Source organism: Coenobita brevimanus, chromosome 45 (genome assembly GCF_032717465.1).
Source record: "Coenobita brevimanus isolate Jiangsu-jjx chromosome 45, ASM3271746v2, whole genome shotgun sequence".
NCBI lineage: Eukaryota > Metazoa > Arthropoda > Malacostraca > Decapoda > Coenobitidae > Coenobita > Coenobita brevimanus.
This window is the reverse complement of record NC_136998.1, coordinates 31122841-31137102: the sequence shown is the minus strand read 5'-3', so window position 1 is coordinate 31137102 and position 14262 is coordinate 31122841.

Genomic DNA, 14262 nt, shown 5'->3' with positions numbered 1-14262 from the left:
GCACTGTAGTCCACTATCAAGCGAATGGCATGCACATAAAATGTTCTGAGGACCCAAAATGAGGCCCCTATAGAGCGACTACAGAGGGCTCTGAGGGCAGAGGTACGGGTAGCAGCACGTTCTCGTAAATAGCGGACATGGCAACTGAACGTTAACCGGCTGTCAAGCCAAACACCTAGGTACTGGTGATTGTGAACCACTTCCAGATGATGACCCCCAAAAATAAGAGGACGATCAGATGGACGGAGACCAAAAGGCTGGCATTTTGATTTTTCAAAATTGACCTTGAGGCCAAGGTCACAGCATTTGTCATATAAGCAGGCAAGAGCGACTGATGCCTGTACAAAACAGTTCCTTTGTGAAAAAACAAGAGCAAGATCATCCGCATAAGAGTAGTGTAACACCACGGCCATAGTTGGTATTAAGGAGGCCCTCAATGAGTACATTAAAAAGAGGAGGGCTCAGCACACTGCCCTGTGAAGTGCCGTTCTCATGCAAGTAAGAGGCAGAAATGTGACCCTGGAAGCAGACTCGAGCTGATTGGTCATGAAAGAAATCCTTCACCCACGAGAGAAGTCTTCCCCCCACCCCTTTAGCTGCAAGAGCTGCCAGGACAGCAAGAGGGTTGGCTATCTCAAAAGCCTTCTCGAGATCGAGGAAAACAGCCATACCATGACCGCGTCTCAGCGTACCCAAAAGGGAAGCGAGACAGTGTATCATGCTTCTGCCCGGGAGAAAAGCAAAAAGATGTGGATGGAGAGGGCCCAATCTCCAAGCAAACCGCGAAAGCACTAGCCTTTCCGCAGTCTTAGCTATGCAGCTGGGAAGGGAAATCGGCCTCATGTTGGTTGGGTCACGAGGTTTGGATATGGGGTGAATAATGGCTGCTTTCCACGATCTCGGGAGGCGACCTTCCACCCATGAACGGTTGAACAAATCAAGGATAGTGGCCTTCCCACTAGGGCCAGCATGGGCTAGGAAGGAGTACACTACACCATCACTTCCTGAAGCTGTATCCCACCTGTTTTTAAGTGCCCTGTCGAGTTCATGATTGGTAAAAAGGTGGTCAGTGACATCCAAGCGGGAGCAAGCTGCCTCAACTGCTTCCACACGAGGGTCTGTAAGGCGTGCCTGCAAGTCCCTGACATCTTGCGGTAGCACACTAGAAGCTGTGCATGCAGCAAAGAGGACTGCAAGATTTTCGGCCTCGCCCGCTGGATCAGGGTGGGATGGTGGTCCGGGAAGCCAGGGACTGGACACATATTTAATACGGGCCCACATCTCTTTAAGAGTGGAGTGGCAGTCTAGGGACCGGCACCATTTTATCCAAGCCTCCTCCCTTGTACGGCGTTTTTCATGGGAAACATGTCGCGCCACTGCAGCCAGGTATTTCCTTGTAGGTGAAGAGGGTCGTCGTCGAAATGTCTTTCATGCCGAGTTGAGCCGATGGTTTAGTTCACGGACCCTCTCATCGTAATACCAATGGTCTTGAAAGAGGGCCGTGGGGCTCTTTGTAAGGGGAACACTGGCAGTGGCAGCACGATGAAGTGTGTGGGCAACATGTTCTGCATAGTCCTCAAGGGTGGACGGAGGAGCGACAGAGACTAGGGCGACCTGAACAGCCTCAGCAAATGTTGGCCAGTTCGCCCGTCGGAGGTCCCAGCGAGGTGGAGGCGGCGGAGGAGGTGGGAGTGGGGCCGCCGGGAGATCCGTCACCAGAGCGAAATGATCGCTAGTGAGGTATGGGTGTAGGGACCACCTGGACACACTGGCAAGAGAAGAAAAGAAGGAGAGATCAAGTCTACCACCGCTTACGTGGGTGGGCTCAGACAGATCGTTTAAGAGGCTACTCCAGGGAATTCTTAAGGCCATGGCGAGGTGGCGACCGTCTTCGTTTGTTGAAATTGGCGAGGAGAGAACAGGGTGGTGAGCGTTAAAATCTCCCGGAATAAATGTGGACTCCGCTGCAGCATGAGCCATAATCTCTCCCAGATCAAGGGTCCCTGCTGGATTTTTATAGACATTGAAAAATGTCAGGGAGGTCAAGACAAGATGCAAAACAACACCTTGCACCTCTACGCCCTCGCCGCAGTGTATTGGAGGGTCGTACTCGTGGCAGGGGATGTAATCCCGAACAAGGATAGCACATCCTCGTGCAGTACCCCTTATCCGGGGGAGAAAAAAGCCCTTGAAGCCTCCAAGTCGAAAAGTGGAGCTGTAGGGGAGGAGTGTCTCTTGGAGCAGGAAGACATGTATGTTTTCCTGAGCAGCCACCTCCTGGAGGTGGGCGTGCTTGCTCCGTGCCCCTAAGCAGTTCCACTGTAGGACTCGGAGGCTGGCAGCGGTGTCTGGCACTGGGGAGGATCTGTTGGGAGTCCGAGGGCCCTCCGCTCTTCCTCGATCGCTGCTGTGGCTGGTGTGAGTCCCGGAGGAATGTTAACTGACATTTGGGGGCGAGGCAGAGGAAGCTCGGTTGGTATTGGCTCTTCCACAGTTGTCTGTGTGGGAGGTGATGCAGGAGGTACTAGGGTAGGAGGGCGTGGGTGCTGCTTTGCCTCCACCACTTGGTCGACAATGGCGTCGACGGCCTGCACTAATGGCGCCGTTTCCAGAGGCCTGCCAAGAATCGTGCCCAGCATCTGAGCCAGGCTTCTGGCAATTTCTGTGCCCAGCGTTCGCAGTTCTTCCCTTGTGAAGACTATGGGAGGAGAGTCCGTGTTGTGGGGCATGGGTGGAGTAAACTCCTCGACTGTCTTCCGAACTGGAGGGGGAGGGACCTCCGCGGTCGTTGTGTGACGAGTGAGAGCAGGTTGGAGTGGTGGAAACGCTCCCTCGTCTAGCACTGGATGTGCAGTTGCTATTGGATGGCGTTGCTGTCTCCAAATGAAGGTTCCTGGAGGTGCCGGTTTGTTGCTGCTTGCCTGTTGCTCCTTTACCCAGGCAACTTGGCGTTCTCGCCCCCGATCGACCAGTGCTACTCTGGTAGGGCAGCTGGGGTGCCACGCATGGTGTTTTCCCAAGCAGTTGGGGCAGCGGGTGGAGACAGCCTCCTTGGCCTTGAATTTGGCCAAGCACCTCTCCGTTTCGTGAGGGCCGCTGCACATCCTGCAGACTGTGACCAGGTTGCAAGTGGCTCTGTGGTGGCCGTATCGCTGGCACCTGTAGCAGCGGAGTGGCTCGGGGGTGAAGGGGCGGAGGTGGTATTCTCCCCAGTTCCCCAGGTCGATCACAGGACCCCGCAGGGTGACGACAACCTGTCGAGTCTCCTCCCTGGTACGCGCTTTCTGGCAGCGGGTTGCCTCTTCAACCTGAGGGTGCTGTAACAGTATCTCCACCGGCATCCACAAGCGGTAGCCCATGACGACTGCCTTTCTGTTCTGCTGCCCAGGTGTCAGCTCTATTAGTTTGACAGGGGAGGCCTCGTCCTGTGCTGCCGCCTCAATAGGTCGTAAGCTCCCTCGTCTTTCGGCACCAAGACTGAGCTCCCATCTTTCCCGATTAGATTGGAGCATCGCAGCCCCGGAGGTGACGCTCCAGTGCGGCTACAGCGTTGTAACTGGTCGCATGCCCCTCTTGTACAGGCACGCATAACGCTGGGAAAGAAGAGCGAGGTGGAGGGCGCACGGCCACCGACACAGAGGGATGCCTCCGTGGCACCGAAGTCCTGGATGCTGGAGGAGGGGTGTTTCCCTGCAGCGCTCGCCATGGTTAGCGCACCACAGGGATAAATCTATCAGCATCAGGAGAGTCGACAGCTGTAGCAGAATGGGCAGCTTCAGCAGGAGAGCCGGCAGTAGTAGGTGCTGTTGCAGCACGGACTTTCTGTGCAGCCAAGGCAGCAGGTGGTGGCACCTTGGCAATGGTGGGTGCCTGAAGGCACGGGCGTGCAGAGGGAGTGGCGGCTGGATGGGTGGCACCAGCGATCTTTCCTCTGGTTCTGGGGACAGGAGAAGGAGCCGAAGCATCATCCTCCATTCCCTCATGCACAAGTGCAACCTTGGTTGCACGTGCACGTGCCGAAGAGGAAGGGGGGCCTGAGGCAACAGGCCGCGCATGGGGAGCAGTCCCCTTAAGCCTAGGAGAGTTAGGTGAAGCAGAGGCGTCGCCAGACGTCGACGAGTGGGGGCTGGCGTCTGAAAGACACCGCTCTCGCTTCGCGCCTGGCACGGCAGCAGGGCGAGACGTCCTCTGCTGGGAAAGGGTTTGACGGACTTTGCCCGTGGGTCGGGGGATTTGTGTCCTCCTAATCATGTCCCTGAGGGACGGACACACAAACATTACTCACACAGACATATACCAGACACGCACAAAAAACAAAGCAAACACTAAAAAATAAACTAGAAAGCACGGGGGGGGGGGGCCTACAGTAACGGGTACCTATTCTCCCCGCCCTCTAAAGGACGACGTAGGAGACCCGCTACTGCCCCCTGTGGGACTTGTCCTAACCCTTAGCAGAAAGAGCCGCCCCTGATGCTTCCTATAACCAGGCCCTAAAGGCCCCCCTTCATGGAAGTGCCCTAACGGCACCCCTTCAGGGTTCGGCGTCGTACCACGTCAGGGGACACTAACGGCTAGCCGTGGGGGGGCGGGGAGAAAAGCACACACAAACACATTAGACAAACACTCTCACAGTCAGGCAGTGGCTGCCTGTCAGGGACAGAGTTGAGCCTCGAGTATAGTAAACAGAAACTCAGTCTCTGTAACAGAGACTGAGTCCCAAAAGAGAAAGAAAAACCAGGAAAAGATGGCAAAATTCCACCTCAGTAAACGAGACAGAGTCCAGTCTGAGAGAAAGAGTGGCCAGAGCTCCGAACCAGACGGCGTCTGAGCAAGGAGTCGCATTTTTTTGGACGTAATATACGGTCGTACGTCCACTAATGGACGCCCTATTGATTCATTCCAATCACTCCAGACCAATCTTTCCGGTCTCCCAATAATATCTTGACATCCTAGCAATCACTCCAAACCATCTTTCTGGTCTCCCAAATAACCTAATCTCGACATCCTACCAATCACTCCAGACCAATCTTTTTGGTCTCCAAACTAAGCTTTCTTGACTTCCAATCACTCCAGACCAATTTTTCTGGTCCCCCAACTAATCTTTGACTTCTGCCTACCGATCTTTCAAGACCAATCATACATTCCAGACCAATCTTTCTGGTCTCCCAAATAATACCTCGATTCTATCAATCCGGTCTTGACTATTTTTTTTCCCTCAACTTCCTGCCAATTACTTACTACAGACCAATCTTTCAGGCCTCCCAACAAATCGCTACTGACTTCATACCAATCACTCCAGACCAATATTTCTGGTCCCCCAACTGGTCTTAACTTTTCTCCCTACCGATCTCTCAAGACCAATCATACCCTCCAGACCAATCTTTCTGGTCTCCCAAATAATATCTCGATTATTCCTATCACTCTTTCCTGCCTCTCAACTAAAACATTTTTTTCTTTACTTCCTGCCAATCACTCATTCCAGACCAATTTTTCTGGCCTCCCAGCAAACCCCTACTGACTTCCTACCAATCACTCCAGACCAATCTTTCTGGTCTCCCAAATCTTTATCTCATCTAGCCAATTTTTCCATCTCTCCCAACGAGTCACTATGTCCTCTGCCATCATGCTGCCCTTTCTCCAACTCACACTACACTCGTTTACCCTATTCATCTCATCCAGTCTAATTTCTGCTGCTTCTTCTCATCTATAAGTCCAGCTCTTCGTAAGGGTCCTATTATTCAACTGCTTCACTAAACTGATTTTAATTTCTTATGATATCATTCTTCCGCTTCACCTAATCTGTAGTTTTAAGTTCTTACGAGTGTCAATTGCCAAATTTAACGATAACTCACATATTTCGTAGGGGTGCCAATCGCAACACTTAACAATCATTTAGATGTTTCACCATATTTTTGTCTTGCCAGTTGCCTATTTTATAATCACTCAACTGCTCCACCTCTCCTGTAATTATTTCTCATAAGGATGCCCACTCGCCAAATTGTACATTAAACTGCTTCAAATTATCTGTATGAAAACACTGGAGATAAGACCTCGATAACTTGACGCACAATGCATAATGAACAACTAATCTCGCTGGGGCTGGTATGGTGTAATTCACGATCGACCATGTGATCCAGGTGCTGGTTTCCATGATGGCCACAGTGAATGTCGGCTTTAATGGACGCATAAATCATAATTATTTTGTTAGTACTTCTACACCAGCTCATATATTCACACCATAAAAGCACTCGTATTGATTCAACATAAATACTTTTGAGTTTCAGACAATTATCGGTAAATTGTTAATCTGCACATTAGTTTCTCAAAAGCTATATCATTCACCTGATCTGTAATTTTAATTGTTCATAAGAATAGCTCATTCACCTAACGTGATTTTTAGTTTCTCATTGTTAGCATTATTCAACTGATTTGTATACCTTTCTAAGTTACAATCGTTCAACTGCCTCGCCTATCTAATTTTATCATTTTGTAAGATTCTCATCATTCATATGTAACACCTTTCAGTAATTTACAGGTATATGTTTTGGTAAACACATCTTTTAACCATATTAGAAGCAACCTACCATAAAAACATAGCAGATCAAATAATGTCCCTTTCATATGGGCTGAAATGCAAACTAATTTTTAGCCTAGTTTAGTTGCAAGCATTAGACAGTTGTATAAGAAAACGGAAAGAATAAGCAATCATATACAAATTGGGAGAATTTATAAGTACAGGATCCCTATGGTAACCCAACTGTCAGTACTAACTGGCCCAATATAGGCTAAGCCAGTTATCAGACACCATCATCCGGACCCGAACCTCCTTTCCCACCCTAGGGCAGGGTGAGCAGAAGCTTTTTGACTTAAACACATCAAATGAGAAAAACAATATTATAGATACAGCATACCCTACCAGAGATCCAGTCCCCCAGCAGTCGATAATTAAGAGTTTTCAGATTATCAATAATAATAAAATGCATGGATATCACATGCAGTCACCAAAAAAGCACTGCACCCCACCGCTTCAGTGAACTTTACAAGCTTAACAAAGGTGGATCTATTACCCGTGCATCTCAAATATAAGAGTCTGTACTTAACTGTTTGATATAACATCAGCTAAAAAAATTATCAAGTAGATTTCTTTCGTCATGGGATGCTCAATGTATCATAATGCCTTACCCATATATCAGCGTTAAGTACTTTAAGTGGTACAAGAAAGGAACGTGCTGGCAACAATGTAAAGTTACTGCTGATCAGTTACAAAATCATCCCTAAGCTTCCTCCTTATACACCAAATGGAGGATGGTGGACTGCAAGAAAAGGAAAACTTTAACTTGCAGTACACAAAGTTCACATCATGAGACTGGGGCCACAAGTGCAGCAGGGGGTGAGATATCTTTATTGCTGACTGTAACATATCCTGAAGTATAATTAACCAAGCAAAAAGTTAACCCAAAAACTGCAGCATGTATTTCAATTCATACTAAGGTAAGTCAAACTATTCATATAGTGAAGTATGCTAAGCCTTGTGTGTCACAATTTGGGGCATTTTGTGCGTGTGTGTGTGTGTGTATATATATATATATATATATATATATATATATATATATATATATATATATATATATATATATATATATATATATATATATATATATATACACACACACACACACACAGTACAAGTCCATTAATCCGAACACTGATAATCCGAAAATCCCAATAATCTGAATTTTTGAGAGAGAGAGAGAGAGAGAGAGAAAAAAAAAGGGGGGGGGGGGGGGGGGGGGCAAAAGCGCCAAAGTGCCGAGCGGTGTGGTCATGGAAGTTTCATGGAAGCAACCTTCTGTATACTGTGATAAACTGGTGCACTTCGTTGAACAAAATAATCATGACAATGGGGCTGAGGTGATCAATTTCCATATTTTGGGAAACGAGTTTTACAAGAAACGTGCGCATGCTGTCAGGCAGGCTGATATCCGTGACTGGCTGAAGTGCAGGTGCAACCAGGCAGGTAAATCCACTGATGGTTTCGGGACAATTCGCCGTCACAGCAATAACAAGACAATTCACCATCAGGAAAATTCGCACCCTGGACGATTCCGTCATTCTATAAATATACTTATTATTGATTAACTAATACTTTAATAATTAATTTTCAAGGGGATCTATGAAAGTCTATGTTCATTCAATAGCGTAGAGTTTGGATATCATTTATAAGTTGCACTTTTATATAATAATTAACTTGTTTCTACCTCACTGTAGTTGACTGAATTATATTTTAGTATCACCCACAGCTGTCTTCATTAATTTCCACTGGTACTACAACATCCTGGGGATATTTTTAAACGATTTTGAAGAGGTACAAGTATTCTAAAACTAGTGTACTTGCTAAATAAACTAATATTTAAATAAACGACGGGGAATCGTCCATATTTTGACGGCGAATTGTGCTTTTACAATACGCGCATATTAACACTGGACACTCTCTCTAATTGGATTTACCTGCTAAAACTGGTTTTCAACACTAAACATTACTGGTGAGTTAAACCCACATCTCTTAATATACCAATTCCAGTTCATGTCTTCAGTAAAACATTATTAAGAAAAAGATTTGTGTAATACGCAATGATAATATGCCATACTATTATGAATGAATGAAAAGTGATCCATTCGGTAAAATTTCAGTTTAAACATGAAATTGTCTTAGGGGTCCCACTCAAACAATCCGAAAAACCTTATCCAAATGATTCTCGGTCCACTGCCATTCCGATTAATGGACTTTTACTATATATATATATATATATATATATATATATATATATATATATATATATATATATCCCCCCCCCCAAACATGAATGGAATCTGATCATTTTGCATCAATGTTTTACTTTATTTACTGATAAAGGTACTGTAGGCTACAAGTACTTATTACCTAATAATTATCTTACATTCCTAAGTTTTCCATATCTAGTTTCTGATCCAAACATTTTTATTCATAGTACTCTATTACAGCAAAGTAATGAGCCATTACTGAGCCATGCATGGGACATGTAGCTCTGAGGGCACTAGATCTGAACCAACAACTAGTTTTTAGAAGGGAGAAGGGTAGGAAACTTTACATAATCTCTTAACAAACCTATCATCATCCTGACCTATGGATGAAGCGAGTTAGGATATCATCCACTCTTTTTCCACTTAGGGATGTGGTGAGAGCAAATTCCTAACCCCTATGTAAATAGATTATGTGGAATGTATGATGTGGCTTGCAGTTTGTGAGTTAAGAATTCAAAATCAAACACTCACCAGAGGCAACACCAGCCAGTAAGCTCCAACAGGATGAAGATAGTATACACCAGGGGCAACACCACTCAGCTCCAACAGGATGAAGATAGTAGCATTATCTCACCTAGAAGACAAAGCCAAACATATAGCGATGTCCCCTTACTTAAAAACTATACTGCACAGACATTTTCAATTCCCTAAACAAAATACTATACAATAATGGTGAGAATTATTGAGCTAATTAATACCACACAGTAAGAGAACACAGCATTGTAGTTCACAAAAATTAAACATTTTACATCACCTTTATGGGATTTTGGTGTCTGGCTATAGAGAGAGATAAATTTGGAAGTTTTAAATATACAGTAACTAGTTGGTGTCAATATGTGTACAAACATTTAAATATGTTAACGCATGCAAATACAGCACCGAAGATGATAAAAGATTTTTGCAATGTCCCATCCTTAGCAAGTAAATTTGCATATTTACTCAGTACGGCATCCCCTACAAGTATATCCATCCATCCATCTTCCAATCCTACGTTGCTCCATGATAAGCGTAAGGGTCCGGGGCTAGACATTTAAGTTGAGTGACCACTCACTCATCCTATTGGCATTACGTGAGCAATAAGCCCCAACAACCCCTTGGATGTAAACCTTCACCGGCTCAATCCAACTGGAGCCCTGTACTTACCCACTTAACCACCAGGCGGCATAATTTGGTTATGTGGTTACCACCCAGCGTTGTAAATGGTTCCCTGGTGTACAGGAAACCATTTGGCTTGTCACTCAGTGTAGTCACCCATAGGCCGAAGGAAGAGGAAAGAATGAAAAGAAAGACAGAAGTGGGAGTGTAAAGTCATCCGCAGCCAGAAGGATGTGGAAAGAATGAAGTAATGAAAGACAAAAGAGGAAGTATATCCTAATGCAAATTATATCTATTTGTAAGGGAATGTTAAATCACGACTTAAAATAAACTGCCAAAAACTATCCTTTTATATCAGTGCAAGCTAGTCCAGTAAAAAATATAACAAGGGAGTATTAAGGTAAAAAATGTAAAATGCTGTGAAGCACAAAGAAAATGGTGATACAAATCCTCCTACCATAGTGCTGAAAGTAGGATTACCACACCTGTGCTATCCTCTCCATGGGCAAGAGACGTCTGGGCCATCTCCCGGAACCTCCACCTTGAACCCTTCTCAAATAGTCACAAAACAGGTGGGATGATCACTAGCTGAGGGACTCCCACGGTTGTCACACGCTCATCACTCCTGCAATACAATCACTAATCATTACCATCGTCCTATAATCACTGACATCATATTTATCACTATCAATACTATCACCAATTCCAATACCACGAACACATCACCAAAGTTGCTCGTCATCCTGACCTCTTTGCCCAATCAGAGAAAAGGCAAATCAAAACAATAAGAAAAACACGAGGGCAAACTAAACAACGTACCAATGAATGAATCGCACACAATTTCAAGCCTCAGGAATTCCAACTCCATCCCACAGGCGTAATCCTACAAACACAAATACGTGTCTGATAGTTTTAAAATGGTTCAATAGCAATATATATATATATGAGCACAAAATTGCACGTTAAGAAATACACATACGGTACAACGGCTGCTCTTCATAGTCAATGTTCATCATTACAGTAATTAAGTACACTTATTTTAGGCTGGGTAGCAGCTTCAAATTTAACTTTCAAACTAGTGCTTTTCAAATATACAGCAATAAAATAAAAAATTCGGGTAATCATCTGGAGCAATATGAAAACATCACTAGGTACTTTACAGAAGTTAACCTAAAATCTAGCAAACCTAACCACCAATATGGGCAATGTTGCTTTCAATACTGTAATTAAAAGTTCCATTTTAACTGTCAACAAAGTTCCCAAGTGCTTCTGACAACTGGGGCCAGTCAATATACTCATTCCACTTTGACGAACTAAAACAGCCATCACTCCAAAATTTATGTTATATTGCAACAAAAGATTAATGCCATATTCTGTACATTGCTAGCCACTAAACTGGTGGAATGCAGAACCATTAAAAATCCTACTGAACATAATCATCTCTAAGTGAACAAAAATTTTGGCAAAGTCAAGGTTAAAAGTTTCTTACGCAGCAGGAGCGTGTCGCTTTCGTTTGGCCATCTACTATGCTGTAAAGGATGACCTTTCAGTTATTACAGAATACATACCCAAATACTGTACTTCAATGTCTACAGGCTCTCCCATAGGACACACGGCCCAATCCTGCACCCGTCCCCTTTCTTGATATCCAGCTGGTCCAGGATAGGTTGATACTGCCGAAACTGCTTTGGGCTTGTACTGCAAATCATCTGGGGTAGTACTGAAGATGTTACCTAGTTTATCTTCACCGGGATGCAGCTGAAGTTTTGCTGTTTAAACTGAAGCCATCGGCCAGACATCTTGTTAATGCTCTCCTTCTACAATGTACTGTGATGAGGTTACTATTCAGTCTCATATGGGGGATGGATCAACCTGAAAGCAGATGCAGAGTTCAACTGCTTACCAGCGTACCACCCACACTGTCTTACCTATGCTCTTTAAATAAATTTTCCCCTCCAGAAAAGCTAGTAGAGCTCCTACTCTAGGATACTGCAAGCTTTCAGAAGGGCCCATTCCGCCGACCATATCGAGATTAGGACCAAAACTACAGTTTTCAATTAACCTAGGATTCGTTGGTTTGGTTGGAATGAAACTGATGAGGTTTTTCCAAAATACGCAATTCCACCTTTAAGAACTACGGTATACATAAAATGGATGTTTCATAAAGACGCACAATATTTTATTAAATTACGAGTGGAAGCTTCCCTACATTACCTCCCCCCTCCCGCATTTTGTCCATCCAAAACATACTAACCCTATAGTGAAAAATAATTTATTCTAAGCAACACTGCTTACTCTTATTACAGTAAAACGAATGCTGTTATTACAAATTAATGCTAGTGATACCAGTCACAATAAACGGCTATGAAAAATTGCACAGCCAGAACAATACATAATCTGCCACTCAGCTATACCGAACAGGCCACAGGACAGATCGGGGTCCAGATATTGGTGCAATTATAGAACGTTAATCTACGTTGCCTAAAATTACTTTCACTCATCATTACTTTACTGATAATCTGAACAGCCCTTCTTCAGAAATTTACAATATTTTGCACATGGCACCTCAATACTTAGGCTTCATAAGCACAAATTCCACCAATCAAACAGGTATGAAACCAAAAGCGGGAGTATTTTGAAAATGACAGGTTAGAGAGAAAGAATGGGGCAGGTGGTGTTATACTCCTTAAAAACCAGTCTTATCCATTTAGTTACTCTTCCAGGTAACAATTATGACATAATATGGGGCGTGCATAGTAAAATATAAAATTCTTGAACTTACCTTGGCTGAGGTGTGGTGAAAGTGGTACCGTTCTTGGGGCGGTGAGATGCGGCGGCGAGCGCTTCAAAATAAAATCCCAGCATCTGGACGGTTTACTCTTGTGAGGGTGTTGCAGCTCTTCAGGGTTAATGTACAAAATCCCAGTAACTCCAGGGTTTATCAAGGGACGTCACAGCTTTGCAGGGTTACATTCTGAAATTGGGGGAAAAAAAAAAAGTGCGAATTAGTCGTAGGGAATTAGTGGGGCTTCGTAAGACAAGAAGCTGGTGGAAATTGTAAATCTCATTCAGGTAAACTTGTCAACCATCGTGACCGAAAGCGCTTACATTCACCCCCGCCCACACTGCAGTAGGACGGAACGTGTGGATCCAGCTGGAAAAACGTCATAATTACGTTACGACCACACATCTTTGCGACATGCAGTGGCGAGGTGGGTTCGAACCCCACAGATGAGGGTAATTGACGGTACGATGTTACTTCGTGAATATCCCCCCCCCCCTCCCTCGAGTTCGGGAGTTTTTCAAAATTAAGATCCGTCAGTGGCTAATGCTTAGACAAACTACCCAGTACTTTGTAGTGTCATCGTGTCACACAACTTAGGCTCTTCAACTTCCATCGCAAATGCTTAACGGTCATCGAATCACACAACTCAGGCTCTACAGCTTCCATTGCATATTCTTAATCAGATATTTATTTTAAGGTGGCAAACGAAACTGAAAATGGTAAGCTTTTGGATGTACGAAAGGGAAGCCTCAGTTGCAAAATGCAGAACTTGATACTCAGTGTTATGGAGCGAAATGCATAAGGTAAATCCAACGGGGAGATGTTCGCCCAAGTTAAATCGCGTATTTCCAAGTGGTTGCAAATTCGCAACACGCTGAAATATTACTTTTAACATTTGTGGAAATATATTTAGCAGGCAGTTCATTTCAGTGAGGATGTGGGGAGAACAGCGGTAATGGCGCGCGGCTTGAAATGCCAGAGGCAGGAGACAAATCATTAGCTTGTACCTATAAAATGAGGCGTATTATGCATAAAAATAAGCTCCTACTTATACGAGGAAATATTTTGGCGGGATGGAAGGAGGCGGCTCGCGGAACAGGGAGGGGAGCGGCTCGCGGGACAGGGAGGCGCGCGGGAAAGCCAGCGGTTCAACCCCCTTTCCCGCGCGCCACCTCTTTTCCCGCCAAAACTGAATGTCCCCGCTGATAGAATCTGGATTTCCACTTACACCTAGTTTGTGCTAGCTAAAATTTCCAAATTTAAACTTGAGTTACATATTTCAAACCTTCCATTCCCATGGTATTATCGCTAGAATGCTGCTACAACTAAACTATTCTCTCTGGTGCAGACCCCCGGTAGTGACGGTTTTCATGTGCTCTCTCTGTATAACGTCTCTCAAAACATTTACCCTACACATGAACAAGATCAAGAGATAAAGTAAATGTCCCCGGATTCAAGGGGTTAGGCTAGTGCAAGAAATTATTCACCACTTTTAATTTTCGAAAGTCCACTTATCACCCATTACTTCTCTCTTAATTCGA